The sequence below is a fragment of the Lygodium microphyllum genome, chromosome 21 (assembly GCF_053477565.2).
Source record: "Lygodium microphyllum isolate KBCC chromosome 21, Lygodium_microphyllum_v1.1.10, whole genome shotgun sequence".
NCBI lineage: Eukaryota > Viridiplantae > Streptophyta > Polypodiopsida > Schizaeales > Lygodiaceae > Lygodium > Lygodium microphyllum.
The window spans coordinates 93,040,416-93,056,981 of NC_141155.1; the positions used below are offsets into that span (position 1 = coordinate 93,040,416).

The 16,566-nt window shown below is 41.3% G+C and overlaps 1 protein-coding gene and 1 pseudogene across 2 annotated transcripts in view; both read left to right on the forward strand.

The window, feature by feature from the left end:
* The window catches only part of LOC148018287 (glycosyltransferase BC10-like), a 50,810-nt gene that overhangs the window by 18,771 nt on the left and 15,473 nt on the right, over positions 1–16,566 (forward strand). The window lies entirely within an intron of this gene.
* LOC148018288 (uncharacterized) lies at positions 13,334–15,274 on the forward strand (annotated as a pseudogene).

A 16,566-nucleotide genomic window follows, 5' to 3' on the forward strand; every position in this document is an offset into this window, starting at 1 on the left:
GTGAATCTTGATCGAGGAGTTGTTTCTTGCGCGGACCCACCCGGCTGCAGGGGCTCGAGTATGGAAAATGTCCTCTATAGGAGTCATATGATGTGTAGCTCCATTGTCCACAATCCAAACAGGAGGTGAAGTGCTCGGCTGTGACGAGTGGGCCTTTGCGGTAACCTCGTCAGGAGGCAACTCGCAGAAGTGGACGAGACTCGCATCTGTTGTCTCTATGGAGACGATGTGGGTCTCTACAGACCAGTCAGACAAGCCCTTTGGAATTGAGAACGTTGTCGATTGAGATGGTTGAGCGGTGGCAGTATGAGTTTGACCTTTAAATTGCCCCTTGCCATCACCTTGCCTCCTCGGATGGGGGTCGCCCGATTGAGGGGCGGGGGTCTGAGATTTAGATTTGGGTGCTGTGCCTCTAGCCTTTGAGCGACACTTGTCGTCAAAATGACCAACCTTTTGACAGTGTTGACAATACCTATTTTTTAAAGGTATATTTTGCTACCCTTGTTGGAGTTTCCTTGTGATTCCCCAGATTGATTTCGTTTTTGACTTTGGGTGGAGGTTTGATTTTGTTTGTCCTTCCCTTGTTGCCCCTTCTGAGAATGAGCAACAAGAGCCTCCTTTGAGGAAGAATTCATATGAAATTGATCGAACAACTGTGGTAACGCAACAACTAACACTCAAATTCATAGAAAGTAGGCATGGTAGGCTTTGAAACTATACCTTTCACAAAATTGAAGTATTTCTTGGGGAGTTTGTTTAGAAACATTGTGACTTGATCGTTAGAGGACTTGGGAGTCCCCGTAATGGAGAATTCGGCAAAGAAGTCACCGATACTTAGCCAACTTGACTTTCAAGTCATCCCGGTTAGTGGATTTAAAGAGTTGGAGCTCATGGTCAAGATTTATGTGACGGGTCCTATCTCGAGCCCCATAGTGGTCAGTCAAGTGTGCCCATCGTTCTCTGATGCTAAGTCAAAATATTGAAGTTGAGAATGAAACTTAGGTAGTAAACCGTGCATCAGCTCGATAATAGCAGAGGCATTGCTAGCCTTCCATGAGCGGACAACCTCGTATGGAAGAAGTGCGGAATCGGGTTGGGGTTCCAACTCCTGCACAAGATCCCATAGGTTTTGGGAGTCAAGGACATGTCTCATCAAGTTCGACCAAGTGGTAAAGTTTGACCTGTTAAAACGAGTCTTATCATTGAAAGCATACTTGGCAGAAGATGAGGTGGAACCATGAGTTGTCGGGGAAGTGGGATAAGATGGAGCTGGAGGGACCTCCTCGGTGCAGTGTGATGTGCAGCATGAGATGTTTGATAGGGGAATGTAAATGGTGTGAAGGGAAGTGGGGAAGCAATGGAAGAATGTGGTGGGATGTGTGGGTTTTGAATTTGCGGTATGAAAGGTGCAGATGCATTTTGTTCATTTTTACCATTTAATGATTGAAAATGAAATGATGATGCACCATGCAATGTAGAAATAGGAACACCAGATTCATTCTGATTTTGAGAAGAAAACTAAAAAGAAGGAAGGTTAGAAAAAGAGGTACCTGGCTTTTTCTTATAATCCCCACGATGTGTGTTAATATACAAGAATTGGTCCTCAAGAGAACCTTTTTCATAGTCAATTGATTGTACTCTATCTTTCTCATTATTTCTACCAGTATATTGCAAAGGAGAAGAGGTAAAATACGAAGGAACAAAAGATGAATCTAAAGTACCTTGCACTAGAGTGGACAGAAGAGGATGGAAGAATGAAACATACTCCGGATCTCTTTCTCCAATAGGGGGGCCTATCCCTGAGGGAGGTCTCGACGGCCCTGCAATATCATCAAATTTATGTGCAACATTTGAAGAGAAATTCATGCATACCTTCATTGTGTATCTTCTCTTGAAGGGCAATCGAGCTCCTCAATCTTCTTTCGTCTAAAGTCCATGATCACATGATATTCTTCAGTGGAAAGCTTGTATAGTCTTTCTTTCGTGTTGTCAGAAGTGCTTTTCACCATGTTGGAACTTTGTGGAGCAAGTTATTCTGCCTACTCTCACTCGGTGCTCGGCGTAGGTTGTTCTGGAGACTGAATTGGTGTTGATGTGTTCGAAGTCATTTGAACCTACTGTTCTTCTTGCTTCTTGCAGAGAGCTTTTAGATCAAAGGCCTAGGTTTCTCAAGAGAGTATCAGGCTTTGATACCATGTAAAGAAATTCTAATACAAAAACACAAATAACAATCGTACGATAAAGCACAGACTGATAAAAGAACATAGTTGGGGTTAGGGTAACTCAGAGACAATAAACACAAAAAATAACTGAAGTGTTATAACTGCTGAATATACAATGCTCATGCACCAAACACACTATGCAGTGAATGAATACTGAACCTTGAACTCCTGTATCTCAAGGATCAGGGCAGGGGTAATGAGCTGGAGAGTGTGTCGTACTCTCGGATCTTGAATTGCAGCAAGGTAGCCTCCGGATGTCGAACACCAGTAAATGCAGCAGTGAGAAGCTGGATTTGATGCAGATAGCAGTGAGAAGAGAGAGAGACTAAAAACGCAGGCAACAGGAGAGAGAAGGACTAAAAACGTAGGTAGGACAACTTGCAGGAGAGAGAAAGACTAAAAACGCAGGCAGTGCGGCAGCAATTCTGTGCAGGAACAACAGTTGCATGGTTGGGATCAGCTCCAAACTACGAGAAAAGGGTTGGAAATCAGGCGCAAACTGGTGTAGACAGCAATGGACAGCTTTGACTGAGATGTCCTCCGCGAATGGGGTGTGGGCAGCAAGCTAAAACACCTGAAATCTGCAAAAACGAGATTGTGAATTGAATGGAGGGCAGCATACGTATTTATAGAAAGTTTGGGCCCTTCCAAGTGAGTTTATGCTTATGGAACACAGAAACTCTCTAGGATTGCGTTTCTTTTAAATAAACAAGGTTTCTTCATTAATTAAGCAAGTTTTGGGGCTGTTTAAGTAAAGCTAATGCATTTTTAGCTCAACATGATGGATATGGTTTTCATTGCAGCTTTGAAACTGTACATTTGCATTGATTAATGATTATCGGGAATTGATTAACAAACACCGGTTTTTAGTGTATGATCATTAATATTTAGTGGTATTTAGCTGGTTTTGTGGACAGCAACATATGTTATGATACCATTGATGTTTTAGCCATGGTTTATACTATGCTATGGTTTGGTTTTGCTAGATGAGTTGAGCTCATGAAAAATAGACATGTCACATGATAATCTGGCAATGTTTTTGAGATTCTTTGTGAGTCTTATATTATGTTATGTTGGTTGGTAATTTTCAACATGTGTTGGGCATATGGAATAGTTGAGCAACATTGCATAATGTTATGTTAACTATGATGCCTTGTGGAGATTCCAATCCACTATTTTACTTTTAATGTATCTAGCAATGCAATTGAGGACGATTGCGAGGGTTTTAAGGGGGAGGGTTGTCATAAGAACATGTATTTTTGAAACTTTACTTAACATTTTGATTTATTTTTAATCACACGGTTAAGTAAATGTTTCACATGTAAGGTGTGACTAGGGTCAGAGTAGATTTACAAGCTCGGGACCTGAGAAAATCACATGATGTTAAAGGAAAAAGTTGCTATAAGTTATGTTGCACAGGTACTTGGTGATATTTGGTGTAAGTTGTTGGCCTAGGTCATTCATTTGGCCATAAGTGTCAGTTGGTAACAGTAGAGAAGTGGTGTTTAATGGTACCTAACACCAATTTGATGGTCAAAGGTGACGCAGAGACACTTAAGAATGGAAGTTTCCTAGCCAATTTAATTATTGGCTAGTCAGATTATTTTTTTGGGCATCAAAATAATTATTAGATTAATTTTCAGTATTTAAAGATTGAAAATTAATATCTAATTATGGATAATGCTGGAAAAACCATGCCACTTGTCGAAAATCCCCATACAAGATTAAAAAACATCTTTAGAGGTTGGAGAGAGGCATTTTAGTGCATTCGACTTGCAAGAGAGGGAGGAGATGTTGCTGATTTGATTTGTAGCCATTGAAGAGCCTTCTGAGGCAGCTAGGGGCAAGAGAAGACCAATCTACAGGAAGTGACAACATCTACAGGTTGTTGAGATAGGGTAGCAACAGTGAATGATTGATTTTCTTCAGTTCTTTGCAAAGAAAGTCTAAATTTTCTCTCTCTCATTCTCTCTCATCTCCCAGCCTTTCAATAGCCTTGTTTTGAAGATTACAGCTTTGAGATTACTAGAGGTTGAGAAGTTTTAGATTTCTTTGTTGTAAACTCTAATCTGCAGTAGAAATTAGAGTTTAGAGTAGTAGCCTCGAGAAGTGTGCAAGAAATGGGAAGCTCCAAAACTTGCATTGAAAAGGGCTGAAGCTGTTTTCTGTCAAATTCAAGTGGAGTGACCAGCAAATCAATTAATTTGGGGCATTTTTCATCTTCATCAAAGCGGGTGAGGGCCAATCGACTGCTCGAATCAAGGGGTAAATTAGATTGAAGACTTGCTGGTCATTTTGGACAGCAATGGGAGTTGGAATATCAAAAGGGATTGGGAAAATTCCATTGTACATCAACTTCTTCTTCAATTAAGGTAAAGAAATACCAAAAGGAGCACCAGTTTTGGAGCTAATAGGGTGTCCATTGTTTAAGATTGTGAGTTAATTTGCATTTCTTAGTTTTGTAATAAATGTTGTTGATGTAACTAAGTTGTAATCAAGAAATTACCACCCATCCATGGAAGGAAGGCTGGTTTCATGAGATATTATGGCCCTTCTAGGTGTTGGAGAGGATTAGTGATATTGCTTATAGATTGAAGTTGCCTCCACAGTGGTAGATACATAATGCCTTTCATGTGAGCTTGTTGAGGCCTTTTCATGGTGATGTTCTAGAGGACGTGTTTGCCTATTTAGCGAGAGATTAAGGAGCAAGATGAGATATTGATACCTGAGCAAATTTTGGCATATAAAGAGAGAGAGATTAGAGGAAAGTTTCCAAAAGATACTTGGTGAAATTGCAAAATTACTCACCAATGGTTGCTAAATGTGTCGAGATATGCTAGGGTTTGCACGAAGGAAGCACAAGCACAACATGTATGACCAAGAGTGAAACACAAAGACTTTAATAGAGACAAGCAAAACTTGAACCCTAAATGCAAAACAAAAAAACTTAAAACTCAAACATAAACAAACACAAAGAGAAGAAACTTTGAAGTGAATGAATGCTGCAAATGAATGTAAGAGTGTACAGAATGCCCAAGGGCAGAGCAATGTAGTGTCGGAGAGTGATGTCCACCAGAGATGGATCCCAAGTACAATAACCACTAGTCGGAGATGAGAGAGTGCCAAGGTAGAGAGTTGGCAGGCAATAATAGGAGAGATGTTTCTTGATGTAGACAACCTGCTAGACAACAAAAACGCAGGTATTGTAATAGTCGCCCAATGGGATAGATGGTAGTAGCTTATCGCCTAGTACCAAATGATGAAAACGTAGGCTGATTAGGTGCTATGATGATGCAGTAGATGGAGATCTCCAAACAATAGGGTGATGGCTGAAAATAGACCTCTGGATAGTGATGAGTTGTAGCTGGTGATGTGTGGACGGCAGATGGTAGGTGGCTGATGGTTGAAATCTGCACAATAGAGTGAGAAACATGCACAAAAGAATGATGCTGAATGGTGGGCAGCTTGTCTATTTATAGATGTTGAAGGGTGCCCTTAGGGGACCATTGAAACTCTCTCGAACCGCACACCAAATTTAGGTTTTGATTAATTAAGTGTGTTTTGGGGCTATTTAAAAATGCTAATCAGCTGTGAAGTGCTAGCTTAGGATGTGTTTAGTGGTGCTCTGCACAATGGGATGCATAGTATGCTACGTGCTGAAGAATGCTTATGTAATAGGTGTCACTTGAACAGTATCTCTTGTGGAAAAATTGTTCATTTGTCCAAGCATCCTAGTACAAAGGTGATGAAATCATACAATGCATAGGAAAAGGTACGACAGGGAGGGAAGACCGATATCGATACCAAGTATTGAACCCTGTAGAATACCAAGAAGGGTAGGAATCCCCTCTCAACCTGGATGTCGATGCCGAAGAAGGAAGCGGAGCCTGAGGATGTTGGTTTTCACGTGGTGCCGAGAACCATGTGGATGAAGACGATGAAGCATCCCTATTAGAAGAGCAAGGATAGAAATCACCACTATGAATGGTGTGCATCTCCTGTCTCCAACTCAGGAAGAATTGGTACAAGCTTGTATGTTAGCCCCACACTAAAATACAAAACCCTGTAAAAGAGAAAAAATCTGCAAGCACAGAGGTGAGTTGTGAGATGCTCCAAAAACAAAGCTGAAAACAAAAGAAAGTAAACCTAAGTGCAAAGCAAAGGAGTGGAAGTCTAAAAAAGGAAAGGCTAAGTTAAGTGTGTGGTCACCATCACGTATGGCAAGTCAAGGAAGTGGTCCTAGGCGCAATGAATGCCCTAGGAATGGATGTGTAAAGTGCAATAGGTAAGCCACTAGCAGACCTATTAGCCAATCCTTTGGTTTGGAGCAGATGATGCAGTAGCACAGGGTGTAGCCTCATTGGACTGGCCAGTTGGAGCGAGGCAATCGCAGTGGTTTGTGGTGGTTTTCTAGGTGGAAGACCTTGGGCCTTGGTATGACACTCCTTGTTCACATGGCCCGACTTCTGGTAGTGTGTGCAAAATCTATTTTTCTTAGAAATTTTCTGCCAAAGGGGTTGTGTTTCTTTGGTTCCGTTGGAGTAAATGGTGCCACCCTTGTTTGGGCTTGCCTTTGCATCTTGTGAGTTCTTGCCACTAGTGGTTTTTCCTCTCGACGAAGAGGCAACCAACCATCACTCCTTTGAATGGATATGTGTGGAGGACGTTTTGTGGACTCGGTCATGCAACCTCGCATAAGGCAAGAATTGACACTCAAACTCGTAGAAGGCTGGCAATCTAGGTAGTGAGATAATGTGCTAGATAAAATAAGAGTATTTGTTGGGCAACTTGTTTAAAAAGAACGTGACCTGATCGTCATCTGACTTTGAGGAGCCGATAGTGGCAAACTCGGCTAGTAAATGTCAATACTCGGGCAATTTGACTTTCAGATCATCCCCTTTCTTAATGGAAAACTCTTGAAGGTCAATATTGAGATTGATACATCGAGTGCGATCTCTGCCGCATAGCAGTCGATGGGATGACTCCAATGCTTAGATGTGAGGGAAAATTGTTGGTATTGAGTGCGGAACTCAGCAAGCAACCCTTGCATTAACTCAACATTGGCTGTGGCATTGCGGGCTCTCCATTGACGGATGTGATTAGAGCGAGCTAATTGAGGATTCGCTCAATATCAATGACAAGATCCCAAAGTCCCTAAGATTCAAGCACTTATTGCATGAAGTTTGACCAAGTGGTGAAATTCAACACATTAAAATGTGTCTTATCTATGAAGGCATTCTTGGCCGTTGCAATAAGAGTGGTAGTGCTTGAAGATAGAGAAGGTGTGTAATGGGGCAAGGGTGAATAGGGGGGGTTGGGTGGGGGAGTGGAGTACACTTGGGAAGAAATCCTAGAGTGTTCACCATGCATACGAGAAGTGTGCATAGCGGATCCAAATGTGGGCAAGGGTGGGCTGGATATAGGCATGGTAACTACCTGTGGAGCCCAAGGTGGAGGGATAGGGATACGGGGAGCAGAGGATGGAAATCCTTGTATAGGAGTGACCCAAGGGATGTGGAATGACAGTCCATAAGCAGAGGATGGATATCCTTGTGTTTGAAAGGTTGTGTGGGGGGGTTGGGAGGGTGTGGGGTTAGTGAGGGGGATGCCCATCATAGCCATCCTAGAGTGAAAGGATGTGGTAAAGTGGGGTTAGGTGGAAAGTACAATGTTAAAGGGTGGCATTCTTCCTAACGATGCATTGTGAGGTGGAGTGAATGGAGGGTAGGTAGATGGTCGGATGGAAGGAGAGAGAGTGTTTGGAGCAGAGATGAAAGATCCAGATCCAATTCCTAGCGTGCTTTGAGCGGAAGTGTAGTGTAATCTAAGATTTTGGAATGAAGATGTGAGTAGATCAGAATGTGGAGAAGATAGTGGTGGGATGGAAGGGAGTTGAGAAGTGTGGTTTACTTGCTCAAATGAAAGAGATGGTAGAGATATCCTTGATGAAGGATATATGCTTTGAGAGCCTCCTTTAGTTAACATATTGAAAACCATCTGAATCTTGCATATCAAAAGGAGAAATAGAAGGGGGTTTTGGCTCATACGACTCAAAAGGATTAAAGAACCTGACACAAGGCCTGGCAGAGATAAAGGAGATGGATTGCCTGACGTGTCAAATGTCATAATCCCTCCAAGATCAGAGAGATGGCCAGTCTCACCAATCGGTCCAAATGGAACAGTAGCACTCGTTGAAGGAGTGTAAACCGAATCGTATGTGATGTGCAAGTACTCCTTAAACTCTTCATTTGTAAGATGACCAAAACGAGAAGAAGAAAATGGTAAAGATGAAGGTGTGCCTACCTCCTTTTCAAGACCATAATGCCTTCTCAAACCCTCCAATGATGGGAAAGCCTGATAGAGCATCATAGGATTCGAAGAAGAAGATGCCTAAGACATTATGAGTGAGAATCAAGTCACGTGTGAGTTGCACAAAGACTAGCCTCCACAATTACCATAGGATTCTCTTTAGAAGAGCATCGGCTCTGATACCATATGAAGATATGCTAGTGTCTAAGATGAAAACACAAAGACTTAGCCAGAGATGAGCAAAACTCAAACCCTAAATGCAAAATACAAAACACAAAAACTCAAAACTCAAACATAGAGACAAACACAGAGAGAAGAAACTCTGAAGTGAATGAATGCTGTAAATGAATGCCCAAGGACATAGCAACATAGTGTTGGAGAGTGACGTCCACCAAAGACAGATCCCAAGTGTAGTAACCACCAATTGGAGACGAGAGAGCGTTGCTGGAAAATGATAGCCAGCTACGGAGGAGAGAGAAGAGAGACAATGAGAGTGCGCTAAAGCAAAAGAGTAGAGTGTACTTGCTGAACTGAAAGAATAAGAATGAAAGGTACAAGATAGGTCTCATATAGACCTAGCTCTAAATCAACTAGAGTTAACCGACTCTAACTCTAAGAGTAGTGACACAACTTATAACTTTAGCTGTGTCCATACTAAGAATTGAAAAAGAAGTAAAGACTAAAACATTGGGCACTGCCCATAGAATTGGCAAATTCTAACACTCCCCTGCAATACCAATGTGGTAAAGTACATGAGTGATCAATCACCAAAGGGTAGCAAGTTTAAGGACTTGCAAAAAGCCTCAAACTTCTCACAAGGTAGTGCCTTGGTAAAAATGTTTGTAACATTTTCTTGTGTAGGAACATATATCAAGCTGATCTCTCCTGCATTGCATCTCTCTTTGATATAATGGTAATGCACCTCAATATGTTTTGTGCAAGCACGAAACACATGATTTCGTACCACTGCAATAGCACTTTGACTATCAGAAAGAATGGGTGTAGGACCCTCCAATGGTAAATGTAGATTAGTTAGTAATGTGCACAGCCATGCATATTTTACTATTGCCGTGAAGGTTGCCTTGTACTCGGCCTCACAAGACGAAGTAGTCATTGTAGGCTGTTTCTTGCTCAGCCATGAAATGCATGAACAGCCTAGAAAGAGAGTGTCCACTAGTAGACTGCCTAGTGTTTGCATCACTAGTCCAATTTGAATCACTATAAGCTTGTAATTGCAAGTCCCCCGCCCCCTCTCCCCGACGCGCGCAAGCAAAATAATAATGCATGTGATTGAGTGCCTTGCAAGTATTTGAAGATCCGCTTAATAGCTTGCCAATGTATAGTCCGTGGGCTATGCATGTACGTGCTCATCTGAGATATTGCATCTGAATGTCAGGGTGTGTGTTGCAAAGATAAATAAGACCAGCTAATAGCCTGGCTATAAATTGCAAAATCAGATATCTCTTCACCATCATGCATAGACAGCTTTAAGCCTGGCTCCATAGGAGTGCATATAGGTTTGCAATCTTGCATATTAAACCTATGTAACAGCTTATCCACACACTATGATTGTGACATGATGATACCATGTTAATTTTGGGTGAAGTGAATCCCCAAATAATAGTGTAGACAGCCCATATTTGACATAGTAAATGCATGTTTCGATTCAGCCTTGAAATCTGTAATTTTTACTTCTGAATGTCTAGTGAGCAGCGCACATAAAGAATAATAATTAGCGAGTCCCCCCCTTCATTCTTAATGTATAGAGTGGGAGTAGTTGGACTGTTTTTGAACCCTTTGCTGGCCAAATATTTATCAATTTTAGAGTACCATGCACAAGGAGCCAGTTTGAGACCATAAAGAGCTTTGTTTAGCTTGCATATCACGTGCTCTTTTCCCTTAACCACAAAACCTGGAGTTTGTGACACGTAAATATTCTCATGCAAATCCCATTCAAGAATGTTATCTTAATGTCCAACTGATGTACCTTCCAACCATAATTTGCAGCCATTGCAATTACACATTTCACAGTACTCATACAGGATGTAGGAGCAAAAGTCTCTTCATAATCTATGCCCTTCTGTTGTGCATAGTCTTTTGCTACCAACCGTGCTTTGTACCTGTCAATGATACCATCAACCTTGCATTTGAGTTTAAATTTCTTTTTTGTGCCAATGGTCTTCTTGCCAAGTGGTAAACCCACAAGATCCCATGTAGAGTTAGTGGCAATAGAGTCTAACTCATCTTGTATGGCTTGCATCCAATGTACATCTTGCTAAGCTTCGTCTAAGAAAGTAGGCTCATCATCATCCAACAGTAGGTTGATAAATACATGCTCATCACAATCATCTACTTCTATAAAATTAGCCCAATGGGCTCCCCTTGCATCATGTGTTGCATGTCTAATAGCCCTTTTAGTGTGTTGAGCTAAAGGAGCATCCACTTTACTCTTTTGGAGAGCTTGTAACAGCCATCTCAGGACTGTTTTGCTGCATTTACAGTAGCCCTTTCATGCTGTACTGCATCTTCCACTGCATGTGGCAAACCATCATCAATACCCTGTTGTTCAGGCACATATGGTGCAACAACAACTTGCTGTATTATGTCTGTCCTGCCATTTACAGTAGGCACGGACTGTCACCAGGTGGTGATACTTTTTACAGTTGCTTTTCTTATTTACTTATATAAATATTTTATTTTTCTTTTCTTTTGTTGCTGTTGCTTTTTACCCCCAGAGTTCTCTTGGAATAAGCGGGATCTTTGCATGGCCAGAAGAGGCAGCCATTGGGACAAATTGGACTAATGGTTTGTCTGAGCCTTAGGACCAGTTCCATATTGAATGGACATTGAAGAATAGAATGCCAGTGGTTTGGGAATGTGTGCTTAGCCCACTAGAGATGGTGCAGGACAACGAGCCTGGGCAAGATAGAAGATGCACATGTGAGAATGCTCACGGAATAAAAGTCATTGTAACTGATTCACATTACACTTTTTGATGTAGTCGCAATGATAAAAGTTGCACAGAACAACTTGAGGAATGCAAGGGTCACCATCCCTAAAATTTAGGGAGTTACTATTTTTGGACCCCAGAATCTGTTTGCGTCATTGTCTTCGCGTTTACACGAGGATTAATTCTCTGGTTTGTGCCGAGGTCAAATTTTGCATCGATCATGGAGAATTTTAGACCGGAAGGTTTAAACGGGAATATTGTTACATGTATGCCATGTGGCACAAATTCCCAAAAGAGAGAGAGAGAGCATTAAAAAAAAATGTAATAGGCATAAGGGGCAGATGGGAGAATGAAGTTTTGAGGAGCTGAGGACAGATTGCTGCAAGAAAACCAATCATGGAGAGTACTTCTATGTCTCTGACTCAAGCACGGAGGTAGAGCTTGCTCCCTCTGATCACCTCTCTCTCTATTCTCAGAAGAAATGCTTTGCATGATGGATTGATTCCATCGAAGGTACAATTCTGTGTTTTCTCTGTTCATGCTGAATAAGAAGAGTGAACTCTGCACATGCTGAATGAGAACAGAGAACTTTGCTCATGCTGAATGAGAACAGTGAACTCTGTACATGCTGAATCGTAAGAACAGTGAACTCTGCTCATGTTGAATAAGAACAGTGAACTTTGCTCATGCTGAATGAGAACAGTGAACTCTGCACATGCTGAATCTTAAGAACAGTGAACTCTACTCATGCTGAAGAAGAACAATGAACTCTGCACATGCTGAACAGCAAGAACAGTGTGCTGGACAGTAAGAACAGTGAATTCTGCACATGCTGGACAGTAAGGGATGTTGATTTAGACATGCTGTACTGTTCCTATGCAGCTGGGATTTAGTTAGATGGGATTTACTTAGAAGAGATGAAAACCAATTGTTCATAGGTTATGTATTTTGAAACATTACCATTTTTGTAATTTTCTATCTTTTAATTGATAAAGAAATACCGAGAGGGGCGCGGGTCTTTGGGGCCAATCTGGTGTTGAGCGAGGGAGAGAGGTCTCTGTTTATGTGTGTGTATGTAAAGTCTAGGTGTTATTGAAGGAACTACCGCTCTATGTGAGTCATAGACAGGTTGCATGGTTCCATCCCCAGGATTTGAATTTTTTTCCTTAAGAATTTAAGCTCGGACAGTTTTGGGTGAAAAGGCCATACATACAGGTTTTACAGAGATTATAGGACTAGAGAGATTGCAGACATGGATAAAGGCAAAGCAAAACTCCCCCATGAAGAAGAGAGTTCTTCTTCTGCTCATAGACACCGAAGAGAGAGTATTGGTGCACAGGTGTCAGCACCTTCTAGAACCGAGATTGAACCACATGATGAGGAGCAAGAACAGGACTTGTTTATGGCACAACTCCTCAGTATGGTTGGCTCTTTCCAACAGCTGGTGAAGAATCCTTGGATGCAAAAATTTTTGAAGTCACATAATGAGAATTCTCAGGCTGAGTCATCACATCATACCATGGAGCGCTAAAAAAGGCAAACCTCTAATGTGCGTGAGTATGTGGAAAAGACACCAAACATGGAGACAGGTCTAGTGCAACAAGAAGCACAAGCACAAGATCAGGGAGTGAATGGCCAAGGTAGTTATGCATAAGTGGCACATGAGACTATTCCTCCTCAGTTTGCTACTTATCCTGGTTACTTTGGTGGTGGGTCAGTTTTTCAAGCAATGGCTGGATTACCCACGGGTTATCAAGGATACTTGCCTAGAGGGCCACGAGGAATAATGCCCATTGAGGCAGTGAACCCACGTTATGCTAATATTGGTCTACAGCCTGGCTATCAGACTCTACAGAGTCCTTATTTGATGCCTGGAGTATAAAATGCAGCCGCTGGTTTTTCTCAGCCTAGTGGGCATATGGCAGCTAAGATAGTTGAAATGAATGCTGATAATGCACCTAAGGGACTCCCCTTTTTACAGCCACCTGTCTATGACAACCTGACACCAAAAAGTGCAAAGCCTAAAGACTATAAAGAGGGTGGTCAGGCAATAAAGTTTGAAACCTTCAGTGGTATGCAAGATAAGCTGAAAGCTTTGACATTTATACAGTAGTTTGATGCAGTTTACACAGGAGGGAATTTTACTGAGACTTATAAGGTACGGAAGGCTGCAACTTTTTTGAAAGGTAATGCTTTGTAGTGGTGGAACATATTGTTAATGCAAGGATATGCACCTATCACTTGGGTTCATTTCAAGAGTTGTTTGCAGCCTCATGGTTAACTAACACGTTTGAAGTAGATGTCATGACTGCATGGCATAAATTGGACGCGGCAAATTGTACGGATTTAGAAGAGTACAATAAGAAATTTTGGGAAGCACTTTTGCCCGTGAGTTCTTACAGGATAGTGCCCTTGTCAGAATATATTGAAAAGTACTGTTGCGGTTTGCCCGAAGCCATCAGGGATTATTGTACCAAGACTAGGGTTACAAATATGGTACAATTAATTGAAAATGCTGGTGTGGCAAATGCATTGTTGAAAGGAAAAGCTGACAGCTTTAAAGGCATTGAAAAGAAGGATTCTCAGTTTTAGCAGGATCCTGGCAAGAAGAAGAAGCAATTTCCAGTAAGGACCAGTTTTACAAAGAAGTATTTTTGGAAGAAAAGATTTCAGCAGCAACCTCAGACTTCTTTTAAATAGGGTAAAGGACAAAAGAGGCCACTTTTTGGCAAATCATTTGAAGAAAGAAAGGCTTTAATGATGGCTGGAAAATGCTTTATTTGTGAACAGAAAGGCCATATTTAAGTGCACACAACAATTTTCTAAAGATGCGGAGGATAAAGATGCGCCAAGTAAAAAGAAGCCCAGCATTGGCTTGGTGCCTGATATGGTGGGAGATCAATCAGTTGATGATGCTACAGAATTGTGCAGAACTTGGGGAAAGATCAAAGATTCCACAATGCTTATTTTCTTTGATCCTAGAGCTCGTGCAAACTTTATCTCACCAGCATTGGCAGCTAAATTGGGTATACGTCTGGAGGAAATGGGACCAGTTGGAGAGGCTGTTTTGGCATGCTCAGGACATACTGAACCTGTCACCCCCATTCTTGGCAAACTTCGTATGCATATTCAGAGCTATGTGGACACAGAGGAGTTCCATATTATGCCTCTAGAGGGTTGTGATGTTCTGTTGGGTATCCCATGGTGCCATAGGAAGCATGCTATCTTGGATACTTACAATAGAACGATTACTCTTGTACATAGGAGCAAGACTCATGTGTTAGATGCGAAGCTTAAAGGAGAGTCTATCCCAGTTGTTTCTGCTTCTGCAATTACTTTTGTAATGAAAAATCGTATTTCTGCGTACTTGGTTTTTGCAAAGCAAGTTAATGAAGTTGACAATAATGTGTCTGTACTAGATGAAATTAGAAGGGCTTTCTTGGATAAATTAAGTGACTGTTTCTCAGATTCGTTACCAGGAGAGTTACCCCCTGAGAGGCTTGAAGATCATACCATAGATCTTATTCCAGGGACTAGTCCGCCCAATAGGCCACTGTACAAGGTCAGTGCAGCGCAGTAGAAAGAGATTATGACACAGGTTAATGAGCTTTTAGAGAAAGGACTAATTCAGCCCAGTAGTTCTCCGTTTTGTTCACTTGTGTTGCTAGTTCAGAAAAAGGACGGCTCTTGGCGAATGTGTATTGACTACAGAGCCTTGAATAAGAACACGATCAAGAATAGGTTTCTGATTTCAAGGATAGATGACATTCTTGATCGATTACAGGGAGCTTAGTCATGCCATTTGGATTGACCAATGCTCCTGCTACGTTTAATAGGATGATGGATAGAATTTTCCGCCCTTATCGAAGTTTCGTTGGCACATTCTTTGATGATATGATTATCTTTTCAAAGAATGAAGAGGAGCATAGAAAACACCTAGTTGCAGTCTTTAATGAGCTTAAACGTAACAGATTGCTCATTAATGGTAAGAAGAGTGAATTCTTTTTGGAAGAGATTCACTTCCTTGGGCACAGTTTTTCTAAAGATGGTGTGAAGATGGATCCTGCAAAGATAGAAGCAATTGTCTCTTGGCTAGACTTGAAAACTGTTCATGATGTCCGCAGTTTTCTTGGCCTGTGCTCTTACTATAGAAAATTTGTAAGACACTTTGCAGAGATTGCTTTTCCTTTACATACGCTTGAAAAGAAGGATGTCAAATGGCACTGGACTGACAAAGAGAAATCAACATTTAGATGTTTGAAGGGGAAAATGACTACAGATCCGGTACTCATTTTGCTAGATTTGTCTAAGCCATTTGTAGTGCAATGTGATGTATGTGGAAATAGCATGGGTGTTGTATTAATGCAGAATGGCCGAGTTGTGGCATACGAGAGTAGAGTACTTTCTGTTGTTGAAAGGACTTACCAAACTTATGAGAGAATTATTGGTTGTGATCCATGCACTCTCTAGTTGGAAGCACTATTTGCTTGGTGTTGATTTTGTAGTGCAAACGGATAATCAAACACTTGAATACTTTCTCACACAGGCTAAATTGTCAGAGAAACACACGCGTTGGGCAAATTTCCTATCTATGTTTCATTTTCAGATAGTGCATGTGGAAGGCAAGAAGAATGTAGTTGCAGATGCTTTATCTCGCAAACCACAGGTGTCAGTTGTTTCAATTCCTTATCACCATTAGAACGTCATGCTCCACCGTAGGCAGGACATTGTGGTATTGATGCTACAATCAAAGCGGTAGAGACTTTCTTCTATTGGCCAGTCTTGAGATCTAATATTGATGCATATGTCAGATCTTGCCTTGTATGTCAAAATGTCAAATTTGATAGACAGAAGGCAATAGGGTTATTGCAACCACTGCCTATTTCAGAAAGGCCATGGGAAAGTATTGCCATGGATTTCATTTTTGATCTTCTAAGAACTTCTTCAGGGAATGATGGAATCTGGACTATCATTTGCAAATTCAGCAAATAGGCACATTTCATTTCTGTAAGGAAAAAGGTTAAGTCAGAACACATGGTAAATATATTTATGCAAAATATCTTCAAGTACCATGGAAGGCCACGG